Here is a 20,282-nt window from a genome sequence, read left to right on the forward strand (position 1 = left end):
GCTGGGGCAGCCCAATTGCTGGGTTTTGAAGCTGTATGTCGGGCAGGGGTTTGAGAGGGAACAATTGTGCTTGCTCTGCTCTCTTCTGGATTTCAGTCACTTCCCCCAAGCAAATTGGGTCTTTCTGGTGCTGATTCCTGTGTGGGTGGGTTGTGTACATTCTAGGACCCTGTGGGTCTCTCCAACAAACTCTCCTGTGAGGCTAAGAGTCTCTCCAGGCACCTCAACCCCCACAGGTATTTTCAATTGGTGGTTTGAGGCTTTATTTTCTCACACTGGGACCCTGGGTTGCTCTATCTATCTCACTCCCCAGTTTCTCCTGGTTTATCTGCACATGAATGTGGGACCACCCTGTCGGCCAGCCACCTTGTGCACTGCGCCCCTCCAATCTGCTGCCTCACTGGGTCCGCCAGCCGCTGCCTTGCATGCCCCGGGTCCAGGTCCACCAGCCATTGTTTTGCTGGGACCCCTCTCCGCCCGGCAACCTGACTGCACCCCTCCTACTGGTCTGGATGAATGTGTCTACTTTAACTCCTTAGTTGTTGGACTTCCATACAGTTCAATTTTCTGTCAGTACTGGTTGTTTTTTGTTTCTAAATTGTTGTTGTTCTTATTTGGGCTGTGCAAGGAGGCACAGCGTGTCTACCTACGCCTCCATCTTGGCTGGAAGTTTCCTGAACCCTTTGCTGGCTAACTTATCCCTTTTCCAATTCTTACATTAGCACTCTGATCTCCCCAAGATTCAATTTCTTTACCTATAGACGTGGGGATGATAGTACTGACATTGTGGAATTGTGATGAGACTTAAATAAAATAAATGGGGATTTAAAAAAATACCTCACATACCTTCTGAAATTAAATCTCTATGTAATTAGCCCTGGATGATGTGGCTCATTGAATCAAGTGCCGGCCTGCAAACCAAAGGGTCTCTGCTTCGATTCCCCATCAGGGCACATGCCTGGGTTGCAGGCCAGGTCCCCAGTAGGGGGCTTGTGAGAGGCAACCACGCATTGATGTTTCTCTCCCTTTCTCCTTCCTTTCCCCTCTGTCTAAAAATAAATAAATAATTGTTTTTAAAAAATATCTTTGTAATCTAATTCCAAAGTTTAACATACATGCTAATCACCTGGGAATCTTGTTAAAATGCAGTTCGAAGTCAGCAAGTGAGGATGAGAAAAGGAGCTCTCAGATTCCGCATCTAACAAGCTCCCAGGAAGAGGCCTTAGAATCTCACAGATCTGGGTTTGCATCTTATTCAATCAATAATTTGAGACATTCTCCATATCTATAAAATGGTCATAATAATCAATACCTTATATACTCAGTACGATAATTATATACTAATTACAGCATATGTAAAGCAAATGCCATACTGTAGGCACTTAGTAAAAGTTTTGATTTCCTACCAAGAAGCAAACTTGTAGAGAGTTTTGAAAAGAGCTATCAAACTAATAAAATTTCATTTTGGTGATACAGGTTTATCTTTCTATAAAAGTAGTTGTGGTATATTGTATTGTCTGTTCAAAACATTTGCTGCCCCTCACTGTAGGAGGAGTATATCTCCCCACCTCAGTGATGTCAGGCTTGGCCACATGTCTCACCTGAGCCAAAAACCATGAGTAAATCCATCTGCCAGCCCAAACTTCAGGAGTCAACACAAGCTTTCACCATTTCAGCCTCAGCCTTACAGTGAATGTGGTAAAATGAAGAATTCGTCTGACACAGAGCTTCTAAACCCTTGTAATTTCCTGGGTGACAGGAGCGACTTTGTTATTTTCATGATGCAGCTCTGGTGGGCCTCTAGTGGCTTCAGGAGTGGGCCTGATTACATGGAAGATCAACTCTGTGATTAGAGAGTTGTACTTGGAGCAATCCAACTCCTGCGGAGTGAAGGGAGACTGAAGATTGAGTTGAATCACGTGGCTGATGATTTTATCAATCATGATTGCATAATGAAACCCCAATAAAAACTCTGGACACCAAAGCTCAGTGAAGCTTTCCAGTTGGTGAACACAGTGAAGTGCCGGGAAAGCGAGAACTGACTCCATGAGAAGAGGGCAGGAAGCTCTGCATTCTCTCTCAGACCTCACCCTATGTGTACCCTTTGTAGTGGAAATGTAATAATAAATATAGCTCTGTCTTCTTCTAATCCATGAACACAGTACATTCTTCTATTTATTTGTGTTTTCCTTAATTCTTTCTTCAGTGTTGTGTAGTTTTGTGAGTACAGGTCTTTTACCCCCTTGGTAAGATTTACTCCTAGGTACTTTATATTTCTTGTTGCTATAGCAAATGGGATTTTTCCCCTTGATTTCTGATTCTGATATTTTGTTGTTGATATATAAAAATGCCTTTGATTTCTGAATATAGATGCAAATTAAAACCACAATGAGATACCACCACACACTAGTCAGAATGGCCATCATAAACAAATTAACAAACAACAAGTGCTGGAGAGGTTGTAGAGAAAAGGGAACCCTAGTATCATGTTTTTCAGACCATAAGACACACCTAGATCTTAGAGGAGGAAAATAGGAAAACAATTTTTGAAGCAAAAAAATGTAATAAAATATTTAATAACATAAATAACATACTATTTCATGAATTAAATGTAAACAGAACTCAACAACAGCATTAACAACTATTATTCCTCCCAAATTTTGGGGGGAAGTGCATGTTATACTCCAAAAAAATAGTACACTGTTGGTGGGAATGCAGACTGGTACAGCCACTGTAGAAAACAGTGTATGGAATTTCCTCAGAAAACTAAAAATGGAACTGCCTTTTGACCCAGCAATTCCACTTCTGGAATTATACCCTATAAACCCTAAAGCACCAATCCAAAAGAACCTATGCACCACAATGTTCATACCAGCACAATTTACAATAGCCAAGTGCTGGAAGCAACCTAAGTGCCCATCAGTAAATGAATGGATCAAAAAATTATAGTACATTTACATGACAGAATACCATGCAGCAGAAAAAAAGAAGGAGCTCCTACCCTTTTGGGCAGCATGGATGGACCTGGAGAGCATTATGCTAAGTGAACAAAGCCAGGCAGCAAAAAACAAATACCATATGATCTCACCTTTAACTGGAACATAATCAACAAAAGAAAAAAGCAAGCAAAATATGACCAGACACATTGAAATAAAGAACAAGTTGACGCTAACCAGAGCAGAGTAGGGCAAGGGATAATGGGAAAAAATAGAGGAAGGGCCATCAAGGAACATGTATAAAGGACACGTGGACAAAGCCAAAGGGGGTTGGTTCCAGGGTGGGAGACAGAGATGAGTGGGGCAGGGGGCATGGTGGAGTGAAAACAGAGACAACTGAAAAAATAAATAAACAAATAAATAAATAAATAAACAAACAAACAAACAAATAGCACTATCTTGAGTTCCTTGAGTCATTCTAGGAGATTATCAAACCTGAGAGAGTTGTGGAAACCTGAATTTATAGCCAGTTGGTAAAAAGTGTGGGTGACCTTGGGACTCGTGAGGTATATCCAGTGTCTGAAGTGAAAACAGTAACATGGAGAACTGGGCTCTTAACCCACAGAGTGTTGAGAATTAGAAATGATTGGTGGTACATTCAGTTGCAGGTGAAATACAATAGAAGGAGACATAGAGATGAACCTCACCAAGATGTAACATGAGAGAGAAATAAATCTTCAGTGTTGTGAGTTACTGAAGTGTTGAAGTTGTTTATTTTGGGAACATCATATAATATAACCTAACTGGTAGAAAAGTATTGCCATACTTTGCTGTGTATAATGCACACTTTTTGCCCAAATTTCTGAGGAAAAAATAAGGGTGCACATTATACATGGGTATAATGATTACATACCATGGGTATAACATGTGTATAATAATCCCATGTATAATGCACACAAAACTGCAGGTGCACTTTATACATGGCAAAATACAGTAGATTCCATTCTAAAGGAATTACATCTGATACCAGACCGGGAATACAATGGTCTGTGGTCAGTTTTGCTTCTAGCTGCTCAGCATATTTTATCTTATTCCTATTTGTCAGGTAACTGGATTGGACCCCATTCCTGGACCCAGGTGTGGGTATGTTCCACAAGCCTGGTCATTCTCAGTAACTGCACAATGATGGAAAGAGATTGACAAGAGGTAGATCAAGATCTTTCCCTGGGTTTTGCAAGCTGAATTGCAGCCTAAGCTTCCATTGACCCCCTTTACCATCCTGTGGAGAATGCCAGTCTGCAGAAGGAAGTCAAGCAGAGATGGCAGAGATGGAAGACAGATATCCATGAGGACAGACCTGATGGCATTGCCTCCCAGTTTTGGGCTCAACACCCTGGTTCTTACAGCTCGGCTTTTCATTCCAGAAGCCAGTTCAGAATCTTTCTCAGCTGCATGAGCCTTGAAATTGTTTTTCTTTAATCTGATTTGAGTTGAATGTCTCTTGCAATAACCAAAGAGTCCATGTAACCAAAAGCAGGCCCAGCTGCCTGCTTCTATGAAAGCCACTACTGGGGAGGCAGGTGTTGATGTAAAGGAAAGTGGTTTATTTTCAGGTGCAGACATCTTGGAAGATGGGGGACTCATGTCTCAAAGGCCATCTCCTCCTCTCAATGGAGGCAGAGGTTTTATAAGGAGGGAGAGGGGAACAGAACAAAGAGATCAAGGAAGGAGATAGAAAAGTTCTCTACGTGCAGACTAGCACAATCCATTCCAATAAGGCAAGTGATGGTCTGGAGAGTGTCATCCTGGTTTACTCATCCTGGCTTCACATCATCCTCACTTCACGTCATCCTGACTCCATCGTTGAAGGTCAGCAAATTTCCCGGAGCTGGAATGCTTGAAGGTCAGAGTCTATATCTTCTGAATTTAGTTTCTAGGATTCTTATACAAACATGCTGTTCATCTACAAGCTACGTATTAGTCAGAGTCAGCACTTAAAAAACAATGTCAAAAGAATGATGGGTGGGTTACAATTTTCCACCATTACAATTTTCTACTGTTATATTCAGACTAATATAAACTATTAATTTAAATAATTTTGGCTATAAGAGAACTCTTTTGGTGAATTTTATATTTTATTTTGTTTTAATTGATTGGTATTTTTAAGTTGATGATTTTTTCTAAATTCTAGCTAAAAAGAACCCTGGAAATTACCATATACAGAGATCACCAAAGGAATAGTACTCTAAAGTGAACAAAAGACTCGTATTTATTAAATTCTCTTGGATGGGCCTGACCATAAGTAACCATTGCCTAAGTATGCAAATAATATTTTTAATTATATTTTACTGATTATGCTACTACATAAAAATCAATTGTCCTGAATTTTCCTGTTTGCTCCCTTCCACCCAGCACCCACACTCCCTCAGGCAATCCCCACACCCTTGTTCATGTCCACAGATCATGCATGTAAGTTCTTTGTCTACTCCCTTTTCTATACTGTACTTTACATCCCATGGCTATTCTGTAACTACTTATTTGTACTTCTTAATCCCCTCACCTATCACCCATTCTCCCACATGTGCCCCCCATCTCATTATTTTTAACCTTTGGCATTTTAATTAAGATGTGTCTTGGGTGGGGAGGCTCTTTGCATCCATCTTGTTTGGGACTCTGTGCTTCCTGGACTTGCATGTCTATTTCCTTCATCAAATTAGGGAAGTTTTCTTTCATTATTTTTTCAAATAGATTTCCAATGTTTTGCTCTTTCTCTTCTCCTTATGGCACCCCTATGAAATGAACATTGTATAACTTAAAGTTGTCCTACAGGCTGTTTACACTATCCTAATCTTTTCAGATTCTCTTTTCTTCTCATTGTTCTGCATGGTTGTATTTTGCTTCCTTATGTTCCACATCATTGATTTGATTCTTGGCTTTTCCACTCTACTGCTATTTCCCTGTAAATTATTCTTTATTTCAATTAGTGAGTCCCTCATTTATGATTAGATGTTTTTTATGTTGTTAAGTTCCTCACTAAGTTCCTTGAGCATACTTATAACTAGTGTTTTGAACTCTGCATCTGATAGATTGCATATCTCCACTTCATTTAGCTCTTTTTCTGGAGTTTTGAGCTGTCTTTCATTTGAGACATGTTTATTTGTCTCCTCATTTTGGCAGCCTTCCTGTGTTTGTTTCTATGTATTAGATAGAGCCGCTTTGATTACATTTCTTGGTAGTGTGGCCTAATGTAGTAGGTATCTTGTAGGTTCCAGTGGCACTGACTCCTCTATTACCAAAGCTGGGTACTCAAGGTGCACCCTCTGTGTGGGCTGAGGACACCCTCCTCTTGTAGGTGAGCCTTGGATGCTATTGGCAGGTCAATGGGAGTGATTTACCCAGGCCAGTCAGCTGCAAGGACTGGCTGTGACCACTTACCACCAACCTCCACTGTCTGTGAAGAATAAGCTGTGTAGAGGGAGGGTAGTTGTACTCCATTGTGGTCTGTAGCTATCTACTGAGTATGCTGCCCCTGGGGTTTCCCAGGTGGTGCCAGCCAAGATAAGCCTACACCTGTGTTTTGCCCAGGGCCACCCTGCCTGAGTTATAAAGCAATCTGAGATGGCCGTTGGCCTTTGAGATTTCCAGACAAAGCCAAGCTGTGAATCTAGGCTGCTAGTGACAGACCTGGGACTCACTAAGGCCAGCTGTTGCTTGTTTGAGAGGATTTAGAAAGTTGTGAAGCATGAGCAAGCCAAGAGAAGACATTCATATGGGAAAGCGCTTGGGTGGGTCCTTCAGTTGGGTAAGGCAGAGTCTCTGGGGATCTCCAAGGAGGGTCAGTGTTAAGCAAGGTTGATGGAATCTTAAATATGGCGCAAGTATGCAGGCTCTCTGGGGAGAGGACCCAGAAAGGGGGCAATCATCTCTACCTACCTTGATTCCAGGCCTCAGTCTCCCCCTGTACAGCACTGGTGCCCCTCAAGCCACCTTTCCAGCACCAGAGCCCAGAGGGAGTGAATCTGAATAGAGGAGTCCATGTGTGGGTCCTTTAAGAGGAGCTGCTTGGAGCTCCAGAAATTTTTTCCACTGACTCAATCCCCACTGGTTTTTATACTCAGAAGTCATGCGGACTTATCTTCCTGGCACTGGGCCTGGGTCCTGGTATGGGGCTGGGACTCCTCACTATGAGATATCCCTCCCAAATTTTTAGCCACCACACAATGTGGGACCATCTCATTCCCTGTCTGCACCCCTCCTACCTGTCTGGATAGATGTGGTTTCTTTAATTCTGTAGTTGTCAGACCTCCAGTCAACTCAATATCTGTCAGTCCTGAGCAATGGTTGTTCTATATTTTAGTCGTAATTTTGTTGCGGTTGCACAAAAATGTGAGGCATGTCTGCCTATGCTGCCACCTTCACCGGAAGCTGCAAATAGTATTATCTCAGACAACTAAGTCCAAGTTATCTCATTATAAGCTAAATTTTTCAGAATAGTAAGTTGTTTTTTAAAGGATTAGAACTTAGTAAGTTTGTGTTTTACTTTATCTAAGCTCCTTTTGAAGAATAATTTTATAAGAGTAGGGCTTATTTTTATCTCCTTGGCAGTTTTGAGCCAAGAAATAAAACAAGCAGTTGCCTACACTGCATACAGCATGCAGACTATGTGTTTAGCACCAGAAAAACCTTAGTTAGGTCCCACTTTCTGGCTTAACACCCATCATGCCTTGGACAAATTACTCACTTCCTCTGGACTTTAGTTTCTTTATCTATAAAATAAAGGTAATAATTACACTATTTACCATTCAGAGATTAAATGAGATATAGCACACAGAAAATGCTTAGCATTTATATTTTACAAGGTATGTGTTCTATTTTTAATAACTGATAGTTATTATTACATCAAATAACCCAAGCTGCTTCCAGAATGTCTAAAATGGGTTAATACATAAAATAAACCCTCTGCCAAAACCACTTTGGGTGGAAATTTACTCATGGGATTAGAAAAATGCCTTCTTTTTCTTAACATTTGTATCATCATTATCTTACTACTTGAATTAAAGATGGTCAGATGCACTTTTGAAAAGCAATAATATTGTGGGGCAGAATGTATTTAAAAGGAAAACAATCACTTTTAACTTGATCTAAAATATCGGCCACAAACTGAAATAAGAACGGATGATTATTACAATGTTCTCCCCCCACCCAAAAAAAAACCCTAGCCCTTTAAATCTTCATGTAAATAATGTAAGTATTATTAGCTCATGACAATAAGTTCACTTGGCCAGATGGTTTCCATTTGGTTCAGGCAAGTATTCCCAGAGAAATGGTCCCTAGGAAAGCATCACTCCACAACAACCTTCCTGTGATTGAAGTTTGGAGTGCTCCAGTGCCAATCCTGGGGCCCACGTTTCCTAAAATTATTAAGCAAGCTAATGAGGGTTTAGAGAATTGTCATATTTGTTTCAGAGATCTGATGGTTCTTTTTTTAATGTATTTTATTAATTATGCCATTACAGTTGTTCTATTTCCCCCTTCATTCCCCTCCACCCTGCACACGCCCTCCCCCACCATTCCCCCTTTAGTTTATGACCACGTGTCTCAAGTTCTTTAGATTCTATATTTCCCATACTATTCTTGCCCTCCCCCCTATCTATTTTCTACCTACCATCTATGCTACTTATTTTCTGTACCTTCTCCCCCTTCTCCTCCTCCCACTCCCCTGTTGCTAACCCTCCTTGTGATCTTCATTTCTATGATTCTGCTCCTGATCTAGCTGTCCTCTTAGTTTGCTTTTGTTTTAGGTGTGGTTCTTAATAACTGTGAGTTTTCTGTCCTTTCACTGTTCATCTTTTTTATCTTCTTTTCTTAGGCAAGTCCCTTTAACATTTCATATAATAAGGGCTTGGTGATGATGAACTCCTTAAATTTGATCTTATCTGAGAAGCACTTTATCTGTCCTTCCATTTTAAATGAAAGCTTTGCTGGATAGAGCAATCTTGGATGTAGGTCTTTGGATTTCATGACTTGGAATACCTCTTTCCAGCCCCTTCTTGCCTGTAAGGTCTCTTTTGAGAAATGTGCTGACAGTCTGATGGGAACTCCTTTGTAGGTGACTGTTCCCTTATCTCTTGCTGCTTCTAGGATTCTCTCCTTCATTTTAATCTTGGGTAATGTAATTATGATGTGCCTTGGTATGTTCCTTCTTGGGTCCAACTTCCTTGGGACTCTCTGAGCTTCCTGGATTTCCTGGAAGTCTATTTCCTGGAAGTCTATTTCCTGTGCCAGAATGAGGAAGTTCTCTTTTATTATTTGTTCAAATAAGGTTTCCACTCATGACTGTTCCTCTTCCCCTTCTGGTACCCCTATAATTCAAATGTTGGAGCTTTTAAAGATGTCCTGGAGGTTCCTAAGTCTCTCCTCATTTTTTTGAATTCTTGTTTCTTCATATTTTCATGTTTGGCCATTTTTTTCTTCCTTCTGGTTCACTCCCTTGATTTGAGTACCAGTTTCCTTTCCATCACTATTGGTTTCCTGTGCAATTCTCTTCATTTCAATTATTTTAGCCTTCATATGTTCCTCTAACATGTGAGTAAAATCAACCAGTTCTGTGAGCATCCTGATCACCAGTGTTTTGAACTGTGCAACTGAAAGTTTTGGTATTTCTTCGTCGCTTAGAGTTATGGGCTCTGGGGCTTTGGGATCTTCTTGAGCCATTTTTGGTCTGTTTGCGCCCATTAAGTATGAGGAGCGAAGCCTTAGATGTTCACCAGGGTGGGGCCGCCCAGGTCGCTGGGTTGTGACGCTGTATGTGAGGGTGGGGTCAAAGCCAAGAAATGGCAGCCGTCTCTGCTGCCACCCATTGCTGGGACCTGCTCGGTCCTGTCTCACTGCCCACTCCTTCGCTGGTCTATCTGCTCAGGAATGCGCCAGCACAGTCCACCCACTGCCCTTCACCCTCTCCGGATCCTCCGGTCACTCACTGGGTCGCACTCACTAGGCCGCTCACTGGGTCGGCCCTTTGCAACCCAAAGCCTGGGATCTGTGCACCTGAGTCCGTCTGACCGAGTTTTCCTGTGCAATCCCGCTCCGCCAGCTGCTGGCTTCGCCCCTCTTACCAGTCAGGCTGAAGAATTTGTTGTTATCAGACTTCCAAAAAGATCAATTTTCTGTGTTCTGGCTGTGTTTTCTGTTGCCAATATTTTGTTGTCTCTAAACTTGGTTGTGTGAGAAAGCACAGCGTCTCCACCTATGCATCCATCTTGGCGGAAGTCCTGATGGTTCTAAATGAACATCAGTAAGAGCAAGTATGTGGTAAAGCAGGCCAAACTGGGCTAACCAGAAATGAACTTGGAGACATTGTATATTCTCGAGGTAAACTAGGGTCATTTTCACCAGGCCCTCCACAACTGCCACCACTCACTTTTCCAGATAAGTGAAAAAGAAAAAAACCTAACTTTAGCCCTGGGGTTTTGTTTGGCTTGGTTTGACATTCTAAATTTTTTCTTTAGTAAACACACCTTGTTTAAGCCTAAGAGAGAGTTTAGAGGCCAGGGTTTTGCCTTTGCCTCCCCTCCTCCCACATTGCAGAGAGGAAGTTGAGTCATTAGGAAATGAATTTCCAATCGCCCTCATAACTAGAAAAAAAACATATAATTTGCCCAGGGAGCTTGAAAGGGATTCCACTGTTGCTGAAATACTGTTGCTGCAATACTGTTGCCACCAGGATCAGAGGTCTCCCTTGGACTGGTGGCCACCACTTGTAAAAATGGAGAGGAAAAAGGACACAATAAGAAATCAGCCAGAAGTAGGTGGTTATATGTGGGGCGACTTTGCCCTCAAGGTCCCCCCGTCCACCACAGATGAAAGTAAACACTACCAAGGCATGATCTGCTTGGGGAGGAGAGGTGGCCAGTTTCTCAGAGGAAAAAGGCCTTGAGTCCCTTCCTCCAAGGGCTTTTATTGGGTGTAATACACAGGAATACAGGGCAGCAAGGATCAAACAGTAGATAACATTTCAAAGAAATCTGAGGGCTTAGTCTGAGTCAGTGTCTGTCAGGAAAGGGGGTTTGCAGAAACTTTGGGAGACATACTCATTTCCTGCTTGGACCCTTAACATATGAATGAAAGCACCCTTAGCAAAACAGGTTTCACAGGACTTTTAGGAATTCTTTCTGATGCCAGATTTCCCTGGCTCCACTCTAGCAAGGCAAGGAGCTGCAGCCCTCCCCCCACTTAACCCTTTTCAGGCTTAAGTGGATTAGAGCCAGGAAGCACTTCTCCCAGAGGACATGGGGACTTGGGCTATGTCACATACCCAGGGGGCAAGGGTTCATTGTTCCCTCTTTGTTGCAGCCCCCTGGAGTCCTTCCATGATGACCTCCCAAGTGATGGAGTCTGGCTTAGGTCGCCCCCCCCCTTCCGCTGTGAGGAGTCTTACCTGTCATTGAATTACGACCAAGCTTTGGGGGCAGGGGGAGGAAACTGAGGCAGCATTTGCTACCAGAGACAAGCTTTGTCTCCTGTGTCTCGGCATTCCAGGGGTCGCTCATTCATCCTTAGCCACGGGAAGTAGTTACAATTCCTGAAACCAGGCAGAGCAGTCCCCAACAGTTACATGATTGGCAAAATCAGATTAGGTGAGGGTGAGAATCTAGTAAATCTAAGGAGAAATTATTTTAGCGGACTAAGTGATTGAGATAACTATCAAAGAATATGTCAAAAAAGCTCCAGAATTCATACAAAATTCCCATTTAAGTAGGTATCCACAAAAAAAAAAAATTGACAAGGAACCATTCATGGGGAAATTCGATCACATGACCTGAGAAAACTAATGTTTCTAGGCAGTATTTTTGTAAAGTCTCATCAAGAGCCATCCTATGATACATGGAAAAATGCACATGTTCAAGGCATCTTTGAGTCCTGAAATACAAACTATCTCTTCATAGCAAGAAATAGTATCCCTTGTGTTTTGTAATCAGAGTTTGGACATGTAATCAGAGTTTGGTTATCAAAAGATATCTGGGATGGGCTGTCTTTTGTGAAGTGGGTGAGAACTATTGCAATTTATAATAGCCATCAAGGAGTAGGGTGGCATGAAATGTGGCTGTCGTTACAGGCTGGAGGCAGGGCTTGCCCAACCCAGTGGGCCATGTTAAGATTTTTTATTTTACTGTACCTGTAGCAGAACCCATCTGAAAACTCATTTTTTTCGGTTGCCGTTTACATTCATTTCTCTTCTGTATTAGTTCCCAATGTACAGCATAGTGGTTAGACAATCATGCACTTTACAGCGTGGTTCTCCCAATATTTCAAGTACCCACCTGACCTGATACATAGTTATTAGGACATTGCTAACTATATTCCTTACACTGTAACTTACAGCTCTATGACTATTCTGTAACTACAAACTTATACTTCTTTGGGGACTGAGGGTAAAAAAAAATTATTGTAAAACAGTTACACATCTTGGAATGGATTTGAGGCAAACATAAGCTGATTTTCTTTCAGTGACTAAAAAATACTTAAAAATCAAGTAACAATAAAAGAAAATGTTTCTGGTATAGGACCAACAGTACAAAAAAATAGTGTATGAGTACCTGGAAAGTACACCCATTTTGCAATAATGCAAATTTTGAGTACTGTATTTTGCTGTGACAATGCACACTTTACCCAAATTTTTTAGGGAAAAATAAGGATGCGCATTATACTTTGGCACAATGATTACATACCATGGGTATAATAAGAATATGATAATCCTGTGTATCATGTGCACAAAACATGGGTATGCATTATACACAGCAAAATATGTTGTTGACTGTTTATAGGCCGCACAGAGTTCCGACTCCACACTTCAACAGCATGCTCCCAGTTCCTTAAAAAAACTACTTTAAAAAAGGCATAACCCAGATGTTCCCTCATTTGACCAACTCCATCTAAGTTTAGGTGTGCAGAAGGTCTTAGATATAGTCAGAGTAAGCCACATGCAACATGTTACATGTTACTCAGTTTTCTAAAATAAGGTTTCAGGAAAATGACAATAAGATAAGGAAAGAAAACATGCAGGAATGAAGTCCTAATTACTATACAAGCATATTTTTATCATTTGTTGTTGTTATTATATTTCAGTTGTCTCAATTTTTCCCCCTTTGCCCTCCTCTGCCCACCTCACCCCCCACTCCTGCAGTCAATTCCCACACTGTTGTCCATGTCCGTGGGTCATTCATACATGCTCTTTGACTGGTCCCTTCTTCCTCTTTCTACCATTAGCCTCTTCCCTCCTTCCCTATGGTCAACCGTCAGTTTGTTCCATGTTTCACTGCCTGTGATACTATTTTGTTCATTGGTTTATTTTGTTCATTAGATTCCTCTTATAGGTGAGATCATATGGTATTTGTCTTTCACTAACTGGCTCATTTCACTTAGCATAATAGTCTCCAGTTCTATCCATGCTGTCAAAAAAGGTAGGAGTTCCTTCTTTCTTTCTGCTGCATAGTATTTCATTGTGTAAATGTACCACAGTTTTTTTAAATGAACAAAATATCACTTTTATAGCTAAGAAATTGAATACCATCATGATAATATCTATTATCCAGTTTTATACAAATTTCTCCAGTTGTCCTACATGTGTTCTTTTTTCCCCCTTCCTAAGGCAATTTATTTTATTTTATTTAGTTATTTTTCAAGTACAGTTTTTTGTCTATTTCTCCTATCCCAGCCCCCCCTCCACCCCGTGCTCCCCACCTCCCTCCCATTTCCGCTTCCCTTAGTTCTTGTCCCTGTTCCTCCAAATCCCTTCCTTTTTTTCCCCTTAAATTCCCTTCCCTCTCCCCTCTGGTCACTCTCCCCTTGTTCTCTATTTCAGTGTCTTTGTTTTTATTTTGCTTGCTTGTTTGTTTTGTTGTTTAGCTTCCTGTTAAAGGTGAGATCATTAGGTATTTGTCTTTCAACACCTGGCCTATTTCACTCAGCATAATGCTTTCCAGTTCCATCCATGTTCTTGCAAAGGGTAGTAGCTCCTTCTTTCTCTCTGCTGCATAGAATTCCATTGTGTATATGTACCACAATATTTTGATTCATTCATTTACCGATGGGCACCTAGGTTGCTTCCAATTCTTGGCTATTGTAAATTGTGCTCCTATGAACATTGTGGTGCATAGGTTCTTTGAAATTGATGTTTTGGGGTTCTTAGAATATAATACTAGCAGTGGAATTGCTGGATCAAAAAGAAGGTCAATTTTTATTTTTCTGAGAAAATTCCATACTGTTTTCCATAATGGTTGTACCAGTCTGCAATCCCACCAACAGTGAACAAAGGTCCCCTTTTCCCCACAACCTCTCCAACATTTGTTGTTGGTTGCTTTGTTTATAATGACCATCCTGACAGGTGTAAAGTGGTATCTCATTGTGGTTTTAATTTGCATCTCTCTGATAGTTAACGATATTGAGCATCTCTTCATGTGTCTCTGGGTGTTCTGTATGTCCCCCTTGGAGAAGTCTCTGTTCAAGTCCTTTGCCCATTTTTTAATTGGGTTGGTTGTCTTCTTAGAGTGGAGTGGTGTAAGTTCTTTGTATATTTGGGAGATTAAACCTTTGTCTGAGGTATCATTGGCAAATATGTTTTCCCATACAGTTGGTTGTCTTTTTTATTTAATACTGTCTTCTTTAGCCATGCAGAAGCTTTTTATTTTGATGAGATCCCATTTGTTTATTCTTTCCTTTATATTCCTTGCTCTAGGGGACATATCAGTAAAGATGTTGCTGCGTGAAGTATCTGAGATTTTCTTGCCAATATTCTCCTCTAGGACTTTAATGGTGTCATGGCTTATATTTAAGTCTTTTATCCACCTTGAATTTATTCTGGTGTATGGTGTAAGTTGGCGCTCAAGTTTCATTTTTTTGCACGTGGCTGTCCAGTTCTCCCAACACCATTTGTTGAAGAGGCTATCTTTACTCCATTTTATGTTACTGCCCCCTTTGTCAAATAGTAATTGACTGTAGAGAGTTGGGTTGATTTCTGGGCTCTCTGTTCTGTTCCATTGGTCTATGTGCCTGTTTTTATGCCAGTACCAGGCTGTTTTGATTACAGTGCCCTTGTAATACAGTTTGATATCAGGTATTGTGGTCCCTCCTACTTTGTTCTTCTTTCTCAGAATAGCAGCTGCTATTCAGGGTTGTTTATGGTTCCATATAAATTTTTGAAGTGTTTATTCTAAGTCTGTGAAATATGCCATTGGTACTTTGATAGGTATTGCATTGAATGTGTATATTGCTTTGGGTAGTATGGACATTTTGATTATGTTAATTCTTCCAATCCATGAACAAGGTATATGTTTTCATTTTTTTGTGTCTTCCTTGATTTTTTTTCTTCAGGGCTGTGTAGTTTTCTGCATACAGATCTTTTACCTCCTTAGTTAGGTCTATTCCCAGATATTTCATTTTTGTTTTTGCTATATCGAATGGGATATTTTCCTTGATTTCTGCTTCTGCTGATTCATTGTTGGTATACAAAAAATGCCTTTGATTTCCGGATATTGACTTTGTAACCCGCTGTTTTGCCAAATTCATTAATTAGTTTGAGCAGTTTTTGGGGTAGAGTCTATAGGATTTTCCATGTACACTATCATGTCATCTGCAAACAGTGACAGTTTTGCTTCCTCCTTTCCTATTTGGATGCCTTTTATTTCTTTTTCTTGCCTGATCGCTGTGGCTAAAACTTCCAATACTACATTGAATAGAAGTGGTGAAAGTGGACATCCTTGTCTTGTTCCTGATCTTAGTGGAAAAGCTTTTAGTTTTTTTCCCATTGAGTATGATATTGGCTGTAGGTCTCTCATATATGGCCTTTATTATATTGAGGAATGCTCCCTCTATTCCCACTTTGCTGAGTGTTTTTATCATAAATGGGTGTTGTACCTTATCAAAAGCTTTTTCCGCGTCTATTGATATGATCATGTGATTTTTGTCTTTGCTTTTGTTTATGTGATGTATTACATTTACTGATTTGCGAATATTGAACCATCCTTGCATCCCTGGGATGAATCCCACTTGGTCTTGGTGTATGATCTTTTTGATATATTTTTGGATGCAATTTGCCAATATTTTGTTGAGGATTTTAGCATCTATGTTCATCAGCAATACTGGCCTGAAGTTTTCTTTCTTTGTTGTGTCTCTGTCTGGTTTTGGAATTAGGATGATGCTGGCTTCATAAAAAGAATTTGGGAGTTTTCCATCCTTCTGGATTTTTTGGAATAGTCTGTGGAGAATAGGGGTTAGCGCTTCCTTAAATGCTTTGTAGAATTCTCCTGTGAAACCATCTGGTCCAGGGCTTTTGTGTGATGGGAGTTTTTTTTATTACTGCTTCAATTTCTTTTGCTGTTATTGGTGTGTTTAGATTTTCTGCTTCTTTTTCACTGAGTTTTGGAAGATTGTATTTTTCTAGAAATATGTCCATTTCCCCTTGGTTTTCAAATTTCTTGGCATACAGTTCTTCATAGTAATTTCTTACAATCCCTTCTATTTCTGTGGTATCAGTTGTAATCTCTCCTCTTTCATTTCTAATTGTGTTTATTTGGGTCCTCTCTCTTCTTTTCTTGATGAGCCTACTTAAAGGCTTGTCAATTTTGTTTATCTTCTCAAAGAACCAACTTCTGGATTCATTGATCCTTAGAATTGTGCTTTTAGTTTCTATGTCATTTAATTCTGCTCTAATCTTGGTTATTTCCTTCCTTCTGCTTGCTCTGGGCTGTCTTTGTTGTTGTTCCTCGAGCTCTTGCAGGCGTAGGGTTAGGTTGTTTGTTTGAAATGTTTCTATCTTCTTTAGGTAGGCCTGTATTGCTATAAACTTGCCTCTCAGGACTGACTTCGCTGTGTCCCATAAGTTTTGGGTTGTTGTGAGATCATTTTCATTTGTTTCCAGAAACGTTTTGATTTCTTCCCTAATTTCATTCTTGACCCATTCGTTGTTTAATAGCATACCATTCAGTCTCCATGATTTTGGGTGCTTTGGGTTTTTTCCTTTGGGGTTGGTTTCCAATTTCAGTCCCTTGTGGTCAGAGAAGATGCTTGGTATGATTTCAATTTTCTTGAATTTTCTGAGGCTCGTTTTGTGTCCTATCATGTGGTCTATCTTTGAAAATGTTCCATGTGCATTTGAAAAGAATGTGTATTTAGCTTCTTTGGGATGAGGGGCTCTATATATATCAGTTAAGTCCATTTCCTCTAGGGTGTTGTTTAATGCTGCAATGTCTTTGTTGATATTTTGTTTGGAAGATCTGTCCATTTTTGACAGTGGGGTGTTAAAATCCCCTACTATAATTGTGTTGCTGTCAATATCTTTCTTGAAGTCCTCTAAGATTTTCTTGATATATTTGGGTGTTCCTATGTTTAAATGTGCCATAGTTTTTTGATCCACTCATTTACTGAGTACTTACAGTGTTTCCAGCACTTGACTATTGTATATTGTGCTGCTATGAACATAAGGGTGCATAAGTTCTTTTGGCGATCCAGGAATCTTAGGGTATATTTCCAACTGTGGAATTGCTGGGTCAAAAGGCAGTTCTATTTTTAGTTTTTTAAGGAAATTTCATACTGTTTTCCACAGTGACTGCACCAATCTGCATTCCCACCAACTGTGCACTAGGGTTCTCTTTTCTCTGCATCCTCACCAGCACTTGTTGTTTATTCGTTTATTATGATGGCCATTATGACAGGTGTGAGGTGATATCTTATTGTGGTTTTAATTTGCATCTCTCTGATGGCTAGTTGAGAATCTTTTCATATGCCTATGGGCCATCTCAATGTCCTCCTTGGAGACATATCTATTCAGGTCCTTTGCCCATTTTTTTAAAAGACCATCAGTGTGTAGTTGCTTCTCACATGCCCCCTACTGGAGACCTGCCCCACAACTCAGGCATGTGCCCTGACTGGGAAATGAACTCGTGACCATTTGGTTTACAGGCTGGCACTCAGTCCACCAAGCCACACCAGCCAGGGCCTTTGCCTAATTTTTACTTGGATGATTTGTATTCCCGGTGTTGAGTCGTATGAGTTTTTTATATATTTTGGAGATCAAACCTTTGCCCAATGTGTCATTGGCAAATATGTTCTCCCATATAGTCAGTTTCCTTTTTATTTGATGATGGTCTCTTTAGCCATGCGGAAACTTCTAAGTTTATATAGTCCAATTTGTTTATATTTGCCTTTATTTCCTTTGCCCTAGAACAAATATATTGCTACATGGGATATCTGAAATTTTCCTGCCTATATTTTCCTCTAGGACTTGTATGGTGTCACAGCTTCTATTTAAGTCTTTTATCCACTTTGAGTTTATTCTGGTGTATAGTGTAAGTTGGTGGTCTAGTTTCATTTTTTTCATCTCCCAGTCCAGTCCTCTCAACACCTCTTATTAAAGGTGGCTATTTTTGCTCCATTTTATGTTTCTGCCCCCTTTGTCCAATATTAACTGAGTGTATTGATATGGGTTTTTTCTTGATCGTCTATTCTGCTCCATTTATCTATGTGTCTGTTCTTTTACCAGTACCAGACTGTTTTGATTACAGTGGCCTTGTAGTATAGTTTGACATCAGGTATTATGATCCCTTCAACTTTGTTCTTCCTTCTTAAGATTGCTGAGGCTATTTGGGGTCTTTTTTGGTTCCATATAAATTCTTGAAACATTTGTTCTAGATTGTGAAATATGCCATTGGTATTTTCATTGGAAATGCATTGAATCTATAGAGGCTTTGAGTATTATGAACATTTTAATAATATTAAATATTCCAATTTGTGAACACAGTATACGCTTCCATTTATTTGTATCTTTTTAAAAATATTTTACTTATTTATTATTTATTTTTAGACAGAGGGGAAGGGAAGGAGAAAGAGAGAGAGAGAGAAACATCAATGTATGGTTGCCTCTCACATGGCCCCCACTGGGGACCTGGCCCACAACCCAGGCATGTGCCCTGACTGGGAATCAAACTGGTGACCCTTTGGTTAACAACCTGTGCTCAGTCCACTGAGATACACCAGCCAGGGCCCATTTATTTGTATCTTTATCAATTTCTTTCTTCAGTGTTCTATGTTTTCCGAGTACAGGTTTTTACCTCCTTGGTTAAATTTACTCCTGGATACTTTATTTTTCTTGTTGCTATAGTAAATGGGATTTTTTTTCCTGATTTCTGTTTCTGATATTCCATTGGTGGTATACAAAAATGCCATCAATTTCTGAATATTGACTTTGTATCCTACTGTTTTGCCAAATTCACTTATTAGGTTGAGTAGTTTTTTGGTGGAGATTATAGGGTTTTCTATGTATATATCATGTCATCTGCTAACAATGACATCTTTACTTTCTTCCTTCCAATCTGTATGTTTTTTTTCTTATCTGATCATTGTAGCTAGAACTTTCAATTCTATGTTGAATAAGAGTGGTGAAAGCAGACATCCCTGTCTTGTTCCTGAATTTAAGGGGAAAGTTTTAGTTTTTATTCATTGAGTATAATATTGGCTGTAGGTGTCTTGTATATGGCTTTTATTATGTTGAGGTATGCTCCTTCTATTCCCCCTTTGCTGAATTACACATGCATATTTTTTGACAGTAGGAGAAACCTTTTACAAATAAGTTACAAAGAAAAGCAAATAAACATTTTTGTACAAGAAATTTAACATTCTGTACAAGGTTTTCACTTTGCTATCATCATTTGTACAAACTCTTCATAGTTTACTTGACCACCACCATCAATATCTGCTTGCCTAATCATTTTATCAACCTCTTCATCTGTTAACTTCTCTCCAAGGTTTTTCATCACATGACAAAGCTCTGTGGCACTAATATAGCCAATGCTGTCCTTATCAAACACGTGGAATACTACTTTAATTGCTTCTTCACTGTCTGTGTCTTTCATAGTTCTTACCATGATTGTCAGGAATTCCAGGAATCAAGTCTGCCATTACCATCAACATCCACTTTCTTAGTCATGTACATTAACTCTGCTTCTGTGGGGTTCTGCCAAAGACCCTCATTAAAGTTCCCAATTCCTTTGTTGTTATATTTCCATCCCTATCATTGTCAAATAGTGAAAAAGATTCTTCTCATTGTACAATCTACTCACCAGTCCATTGGTCAGCCATGCTGCAAGCGCACTGGACACACCTCAGCTCACTCCCACACTGGAAATCTAATTTGTACTTCTTTTTTTTTTTTAAGATTTTATTCATTTATTTTTAGAGGGAGAGGGAAGGAGAGAGGGAGAGAAATCTCAATGTATGGTTGCCTCTTGTGTGTCCCCCACTGGGAACTGGCCTGCAACCCAGGCATGTGCCCTGACTGGGAATCAAACTGCAATC

General features: G+C 40.1%; 1 pseudogene; it reads right to left on the reverse strand.

The window, feature by feature from the left end:
• Positions 1 to 19,618: 19,618 nt before the first annotated feature.
• LOC119057695 (calmodulin-1-like) lies at positions 19,619 to 20,066 on the reverse strand (annotated as a pseudogene).
• Between the last annotated feature and the right edge of the window lie 216 nt (positions 20,067 to 20,282).

The sequence above is a fragment of the Artibeus jamaicensis genome, unplaced genomic scaffold (assembly GCF_021234435.1).
Source record: "Artibeus jamaicensis isolate MK-2021 breed Jamaican fruit bat unplaced genomic scaffold, CSHL_Jam_final contig_354, whole genome shotgun sequence".
In the NCBI taxonomy this organism is placed as follows: domain Eukaryota; kingdom Metazoa; phylum Chordata; class Mammalia; order Chiroptera; family Phyllostomidae; genus Artibeus; species Artibeus jamaicensis.